At 42.3% G+C, this 8,319-nt stretch overlaps 1 long non-coding RNA gene across 1 annotated transcript in view; it reads left to right on the top strand.

The window, feature by feature from the left end:
* LOC147032000 (uncharacterized) overlaps window positions 1-8,077 on the top strand; it is a 109,939-nt gene extending 101,862 nt beyond the window's left edge. Inside the window, exons 3-5 of the long non-coding RNA XR_015055006.1 lie at window positions 2,965-3,150; window positions 3,999-4,135; window positions 7,524-8,077. This is a non-coding gene — a long non-coding RNA (uncharacterized LOC147032000). The remainder of the gene's footprint in view (window positions 1-2,964; window positions 3,151-3,998; window positions 4,136-7,523) is intronic.
* The last annotated feature ends 242 nt before the right edge of the window (window positions 8,078-8,319 follow it).

Raw genomic sequence — 8,319 nt, forward strand, 5'->3', positions numbered from 1 at the left:
AGGATTATGCCATTAAGTTCTGGTAAACCTGGCCAAATTCTAAAAAATCTTGTATTCAGTTCTCAGTGTCATTCATTTTGGTCATCACAAGCTGGCTTAGCCACAAGCCTTGCATTCAAAAGCATATTTTGTGTTATGATTCCAAGAAGGTAGAAACACGTCTCAAAATTTATGTTTAAAATTGTGGATTGAACCCGAGTGATTGTTGCTACTGTTGTTGAGGATTGTCATGATCATGATCATGATCATCACGTACCATGCTTTTTTTTTGTGTACACCTTCGAGGCTCGTATGAGAGCTAACACACAGAACATCCAACAAGGGGAGCAGGAGACAAGAGGGGCAGGAGAGGGAAGGAAAAAACAGTGGGGAACAGACATGAGTTGATCAGTGGAAGGGAGAGGGATGGGGCGGGGTACACAGGGTAAACAAGATGGACACTACAGGGACTTTCAGGAAGGAAAGCAGGGAATTTGAATGAGGTGGGTTTAGTGTGGATTAGTGGGGGTAGAAAAGATCATGGTTTTGGATGGGGAAGATAAGAGATGGTGGTGAACACCTGTTTTGAAGACCTCAAGGGAAGAGTGGGATTGAAGAGAATGTGGGAGTTTGTTCCAAAGGCGGGGAAAAAGAGGAATGAAAGAGGGAAGATTCTGTCGCTTTATTTTGAGCGTCAATTCTGTCAAAGCAGTTTCTTGGTGAGGGTTACAATCTTGTAGAAGTCACCACTCTGATGCAGGATTCTCGACTGAGGGTGCAGGACTGTTCTTTAGCCAGGGTGCCGGTGATAACTCGCCCACTCTTCACGAATAACACAGTGGCATATTTAACGTCTACTAACTAATGCAAGCAAATGGGACAGCTAGCTTAACGTCCATCCAAGGGACCACACACATCGATGCCTCAACCTGCCTGCAAAGCACCAGCATGACAGTGTTTCGCTCAGCCGAGATTTGAACCCAGGCGAAGCAGCTCAGAGGCAAGTGTGTGTTGATGATGATGCTGTTAATCATTTGGGGAGATTTCTCTGTTCTGCCAGCATATGGTAAGTGATGCTGGAGAAAATGGGTTCTGTGGATAAACCAGCAATCTTCATAGATTGCTTTACACAAAGGTTGAGTGTCCTCCTGGAGAGGTGATTACATGTCATCATTTTGATTGACTACTAATGCGCACACACTCGCACTCACACTCTGAATGCAATTTACAATGGCGAAGTGGGTTGATTGAGCAGGATTGCAAAAACCAAGTTAAATGAACCAAGGAAAGGTTTATAGTGGAAAAAGGATTATGTTGCATCACTCGGACATGATCACACATGCGAATCAATCATCCATCCAAGGACCTGTTTTCTTATTTTGACTTTTCCCAGATTAGAGCTGAATCATACATTAGGAAGGAGGTGTTTGCATATTATGCAAGCAAAAATGTATAAATCTGTTCCTTTATCCTGCCCTCCCCCTCACCTTCCTCTTCAACGTATCCCTTTAACCCCTATCCACGCCCACCCCCCTCATTCCTATCAGCACAAAATGAATTTTGAAAATGGCAGCAAAGAAATGTTGACAAAGGTGCAACGGTTCAGTTTGGGTTATATTTTCCAAGGATGTATGCCAGCTACATCACAGCAGGTAGTGCCTTACAGAGAGCTATCACCTTCAAAACTACCTTTGTGTTTGTTTATGAAGTGATATGAAAACATGAAAGGGAATACCTAAAGAGGTTTCTTCTTCACACATAATTCTCTTTACACCATATATGCAATAGGGTGGTTATTATTTGCAGGTAAAAGTTAAAGTAAATTTTTTTTTAAGCAGTCACCTTTAATTTTGTTCCAAATGTCCAAAAGAAAAACCTCATGTGTCAAATTTCATCCATTTTGGACCATATTTAGAGGTTTCTCAATGAGATTGTACTTATGGACTGCAGTAGCTTGGTACTGGTGGCCTGGTGTGGTTAGTCACTTTTGCATTGATCTTGTTTCCTTTTTGCTGTTGAGGAAAAGCGGTTTCTTTGGTCCTGCACAATTTCAAGGAGGAATTGTTTCTGTTCTTATTTCTTTGTTATTATGGTGTTATACGTCTCAATAAGGGCCGCATACCTTTCAGTGTTCAACTGTCTGTAGTGCCTCCCTGTGAGCTCCCACGACTCAGGGACAGAATGCAGAAAGTAAGCTGGAATTTCGATTCACCGAAGGTTAATTGTGTTCTTTGTGACGAAATCTTCAAATGACATGTCCTCAGACTTCTTGATATTCAGCTGGATGCACTTTGGAGGTTTATCTGTGCCTTCCTTTTCATTTAGGGCCTTTACCATTCCTCGTTTGACTCTTTGGGTGGATACGGCTGAATCAAAGAATGCCAAACCAATGAGCTCCTCATTGAGATACCATATATTGTTACGAATCTGGAAACCATTCGCATTCACACATACAGTTGACCCAAAGTTTAGTTATTTCGTTTAGTATATGTGGATAGTTAGAATCTCTCCCACTATGTCTAATCCCAGCAGACACACGACGCCAGTATGAAAGATTCACGACGTCGGGAATCGGCTGTTTGGTTGTACAACCATATCACAATGCGGTACAGCCGCAGCGTGCCGAGCGATTATCGAAAACTGTTTTTTCTGCCTCGTGTGTTGCCACGGTGACCACTTTTCCACCTCGTGCCATGTGATTGCGTTTGCCTTTCACTGGAGGAGAGATCTGATTGGCTAATTCCTATTTCCGCATCACCAGCCACCATTTGCAAAGTTTGGTTAAACTTGTGAACTTTCCCGTTTCTGAATGTGGCAGAGACAATCCGTTTTAATCTGCAGAAGACTTTAGCTTTTTTAGTAAAAATTATCTTCCGCCGTGATCATTTTTGGTAAGTATAATATTATAAATCGATTTAATGTGTCTTAGCTTTTGTTTTTGGACGTATTAATGATCACAGAATCCATGATGTGTTCGTGTTACAGGCGTTCTTGAATCTATATCGTTACATTCAATCGAAACTCTCCCGAGACCTTCGAGCCACTCGGGTGGTTTGAGCGTTGGACTCGAACGTACATCTGATGATCGAATCCTCCTGCACCAGATTTCATCATTCGTTTATCACGTTTAGCTGTCCCTGATATGGCCCTGATCGTGTGGAGAAATAGACGGTAAATAATCAATTCATTTTTCCGAGGGCCTGGTGAAAAAAAAAACACCGGTCTGTGGCAAAAAGGGGAACTCTGCAAAAATTACTTTGGACAAGTTTAATTGGTTCAGAACCTTTTAAAATATTTTTCTGGTGTGGATAATGCTTCGGCCGTTCGAGTCCGACGAATGTAATAAATTTAAAGCATTGTACCGCAATGTAACAAATTTAAAGTTCCACTGCCCTTGAAAAAGCCTCAATTAATATTATTTTTAATAATATATTATTTTTTATGTCCTCTTTTAACGAGTTAGGCCTAACCAAAGGCAAAAGGAAAACAATTGTCAGTTATTGTGCGCCGAAAAATGTGAAGTTTTGTCATTAAAAAAAATTAACCCTTTGGCCGCCAACAAACTGCCACTTGCAACAATGAAACCTTCATTGCGGTAGTTTGTCACTTGGGGAATTGTTAAAGTTTTTCGGTGCACAATTGTTTTCCTTTGGTAAAATGGTTATCAAAAGACATGAAAATAACTTTATATTATTAAGAATAATATTAATTGAGGCTTTTTAAGGGCAGTGGAACTTAAAACTTGTTACAAACTGCTTCGAACACTGCTGTGCTAAATTGTTTTTATATTCTAAAATAAGAGTGATGTCCAATGCTGTGATGTCCACATATAATTTGTGTGGAAAGAATGGGAAGAGACCTTTCCGGAACCTGAATTTTTCTAAAGTTGCCAGAGGTAATGAACTCTGCTAAATGACAGTTTATAATGTGCATGACTTGAGCGTAATTCACATTGCAAGTCTTGTTTGATGATCATAAAACCCAATATATACAAAGTGGAAATTCTTATTATTTTTCAGACAGTACCATGGCCAGTCAGCCAACAGCAACGGAGGCGGCTGTGGACACTGCCGTATCACAACATTTGAAATATGCCCCTGATCGGCGTGGAGATGCAGGCAGGAACAAGCCCTCACCTATCTATAATTCCAGCAATGTATGTGTGTGTCTGTGTGTCTGTGACCGCTGTTTCTTGACAACCACTGGTCCGATCCAATTGAAACTTGCTAGCTATATTGCTGGGGACCTGAGTGTGTGCCTTTTCAAGATTTGATATTAATCAGACAAGTGCTTCCCAAGTTATGGCCATTTATTTACCAAACCAACTGCGTAGGCGTGGCTGATGGGGAAGAGATCCTCAGCCACGTTCCAAATTACGGGTTACAACGTAGGACTTCTGGATAGTGATGACTTACTGTATTCTCATAATTTCTCGATTTCTTATGCGCATTTATAGATAAACACAATGCCCCAATCCAGTCGTCGTTTCCAAGAGCAAAGGAACGGCCTGTGTGGTTGTTTGAAAGTTGTTATTATTTTTTTTTTTTTGCACGTACGGCCATGCTCGTACGGGCACGTACTAGTGTAATAATAACGAGTGACAGCAACACGCTGTGCCAGCCGTCCACATTTTTGATTATTAAGAATTTGCAGCATAGTTAATTGTAATGTTGTATGTTGGAAACCCAGCCTAAGTTTACATTGTGAAAATATTTACATGTACTTTTATGCATAATGAAGTTATTTTATTTTATTGTGAAATTAAGATTGAAAACACCCAACAAATTAATTTTTTTGTGCTTTGGAATTATTAATGTGAGATGCATTCAAAATTGTGTTTTCATACTTAATGATGTTAGATTTATATTTTTTCTTTGTTTGAATACATATATACATATATATATATATATATATATATAATATATATATATATATATATATATATATATATAATATATATATATATATATATATATATATATATATATATATATATATATTGTTACGGATTCGCGCCCGCCGGCGTGCTGACGGCCACGTAACTCGAATCGCGGCACGTCGCCCACCGGACGGACAATCCAGTCGTGACCCTCTCGGACTAACGCCGGGAACCAGTCACGGGTGGACCTTTCGGTCTCACCGCGATCGAGCCAATCAGCCCCCGCGTGGGATAGGGTTGCTCGCCAAATTCGACCTACCTAAGTACCCACGCGGAGGGTAGACCGGGCGATCGCACCTCGCCGCAGGTCGACTTCGGACACGGGCCACTTAAGCGACCCGTTCCGTACTATCGGGATAACCGAGCGGTGTTATCGTCGACCTCGACGGTTCGATTAATTATCGGGCGTATTCAGCCCACTACCAACCCTTTACGTGAAGCAAGATGAGGATTCAATGAAGGAAATGACGAAGCGAAGCGGGAAACAGTTCGACACAAAGCACATTTATTCACGATGAACGGAAAGCACACATATTCAATTCCACCAAAAGCACACAGAAAAGAAAAACACAATTCAATTTACACAAAAAGCAAATGCGACAATGCAGATCTAATACCGATTACGCGAGCACACGGCAACACTTATACAATTTTACTTCACAGACGGCGCCGACAACACATACCCAAAACCAAGGAAAGAATACCCTCAAGGATGAGGCGGGCCTGAGGCCGAGACCGGGTCGGGCCTACCCGTCTGGTGATGAGACGCGGAGTGGCGATGGTGCCTCAACTCCGCGGGCCTCGCGGGCAGTGTCTGGTAGGGGGTGGGAAAGGGGCCCCCTTGGTCGCACTATCTCAGCGCGGGGGGAAACAGGAGGGGGTTGCTGATGCTCGGGGTATAGAGGATTTTTATTGCCCCGCAACGAGCGTCTCCACCTCGGCCAGGTCGCGCTGTCGGCCTCCCTGGGGTGCAGCTCCCTGCACGACGCGAGCACCCCCTCGTCTGCCCTCGCCGCCTCTCCACAGCTCCGTCCCCTCCGCTCCGACGCCAACGCACACGACGACCAGCTCCTTCTTGCCAACTCCACCGCCCGCGAAGTCTTAACTCTCTGTTCTCTTTCTTCCAAACTCCACCGCCCGCGAAGTCTTAACTCTCTGTTCTGACTTGACTCTACTACTCCCTGGACTGACGAACACGGTCGCTTTTATCAGCCCCGTGGCTTCGCCCTCTCATCTTTGACCCCCTCCCTTCGACCTTTCACCTCGCTCCCCATTGGCCCGAGAAAAAGTGGGCGTGAATGCTTTTTGATCCATAAATTTGCATATATCGATCGCCCTCCAACGCCCTGGGGGCGGGGCCAAATCGCCCCTTGCTCACCGATTGGACGGAACAAAAGTGGGCGTGTCCTTTTTGATCCGTTTTTGAAGCACAAAATCCGTGATTTTGTACACGCTGTTCGGCGCGCGCCCTGCACGAGTCCAACACCGGTACCCACAAGCGGCGCAAGAACGGTGGCGATGCGACGGTTGCGAGGTGTGACGTGAAGGTCGTGGCGGTTGTGGTGAAGCGGCGTTGTGGTTGGTGGTTGATGTTGTGACTGGTGGTGGTAACAATGGCGGTTGATCCAAATTAAAGATAGTAAAAGAAAAACGGCTATCCTGAAGAGTCGCAGCACGCATAAATGACATGTATTCCCACTAGACAACGGGTTTGGGCCTAACTACACATGTACTTACCGAGATATCTCACCTAAGGGACCTGAATGGTGGTTTGCGAATCTGGTAACCACAACAATATATATATATATATATATATATATATGTATATATATATATGTATATATGTATATATATATATATATATATATATATATATATATATATATATATATATATATATATATATATATACTTGGTCTCATTGATTTGCTTGATTGTAATTCAGTTTTATATAATTTTATGCACTGTTCATATCATGTCAAGTATCATCTGTTTAAGTATTTTTGCACCTCATTCTATTGATGCCCGCTGTGGTACATAACAAGTAAAAATATTTCCAAATTATATACATCATGGAGAAATTCTATCAGAAAGGTGTTTGACTTCCCAAGTCGGACCCATATTTTACTCTTTTACCAGTCATTGCTGAATTTCTACCGAATGAATGTCAACTATTATGTCATATAGCAAAATTTATATGTGGTTCTTCGTCTTCTCATAATTCTTACCTGAGGTTGCTTAATTATGAATCTTGTATCAATGGGTAGTATGCCATCAGTAGCTAAAACTTTTAATTACATTTTATATAAATGCAAGTTATCTGTCAATACCTTTTATGCTCCTCATGCCCTTAATGTATGCAAGCATAGAATTATCAGCAGTTTTGCTAAGTAAGTCAGTCTCTGTCTGTCTGTCTGTCTGTCTGTCTGTCTGTCTGTCTGTCTGTCTGTCTGTCTGTCTGTCTGTCTGTCTGTCTCTCTCTCTCTCTCTCTCTCTCTCTCTCTCTCTCTCTCTCTCTCTCTCTCTCTCTCTCTCTCTCACTCTCTCTGTCTCTCTGTCTCTGTCTCTGTCTCTGTCTCTGTCTCTCTCTCTCTATCGAGTGTAGCCTGTGGCTGCTGGTGCATCATTGGTTGGGACGTGGCTCTGCCGATGATGCAGTGTCGCCCTTACCAGTACACTGGTACTCATTTTGCCGACCTCGGAAGGATGACAGGCTGAATCAACCTTCTGGTGTATTTTAATTCAGCGGCCAACAGGGATTGAACTCAGGACCCTCGGATCCCAAGCCACCACCCAAACCACTAAGCCAACAGGCTTGAGTTTTACTTACACTGCATGATGATGTTGTTGTACTTAAAGGTGCCTTTGTGCAGTCAATTATATTTGAGAGAGAAGTTCCACAGTTCCTCTCTGGAGCAGAAATTTCTGAATTTGAATTGTTTACTGTGCTTTGCACAAAGTGAATTTGTCAAAAAGGTATTTACGACTTTTACCCATGTGGTATTTCTTTTTATTCCCCATTTTTAGTGTATGTTTCTCAATTGCAATGGTATCTTTATTTATTTATTGTACGTTTGTATTTGAGTGTGCTTTTTTGCTACGAATATAGATATTATTATTGTTGTTAATTCTGCTTGTATATTTTTGCCGCAATCATGCTCTGCGTGATACGTGATAATAAATGATTATGAATTACAGTTGTTTTCAAGTTGTGGTGATTATGTGTTAATGTGCAACATATAATGATGTTGCAATACAACTTCAATGTTTTGATAATGGCACCGGAGGAACAGCGGTGCTCCGCTGGCCCCAGACCTACAGGTCGAGGGCTCATCAAGCTGGAAGCTGAAGGGTGTCATGCACTGCAATGTTCGTTTCTTTGATGTGCAAAGAAAAGGGTA

This window comes from Eptatretus burgeri, chromosome 2 (genome assembly GCF_056783735.1).
Source record: "Eptatretus burgeri isolate ZD-2024b chromosome 2, Ebu_testis_v1, whole genome shotgun sequence".
NCBI classification, from domain to species: domain Eukaryota; kingdom Metazoa; phylum Chordata; class Myxini; order Myxiniformes; family Myxinidae; genus Eptatretus; species Eptatretus burgeri.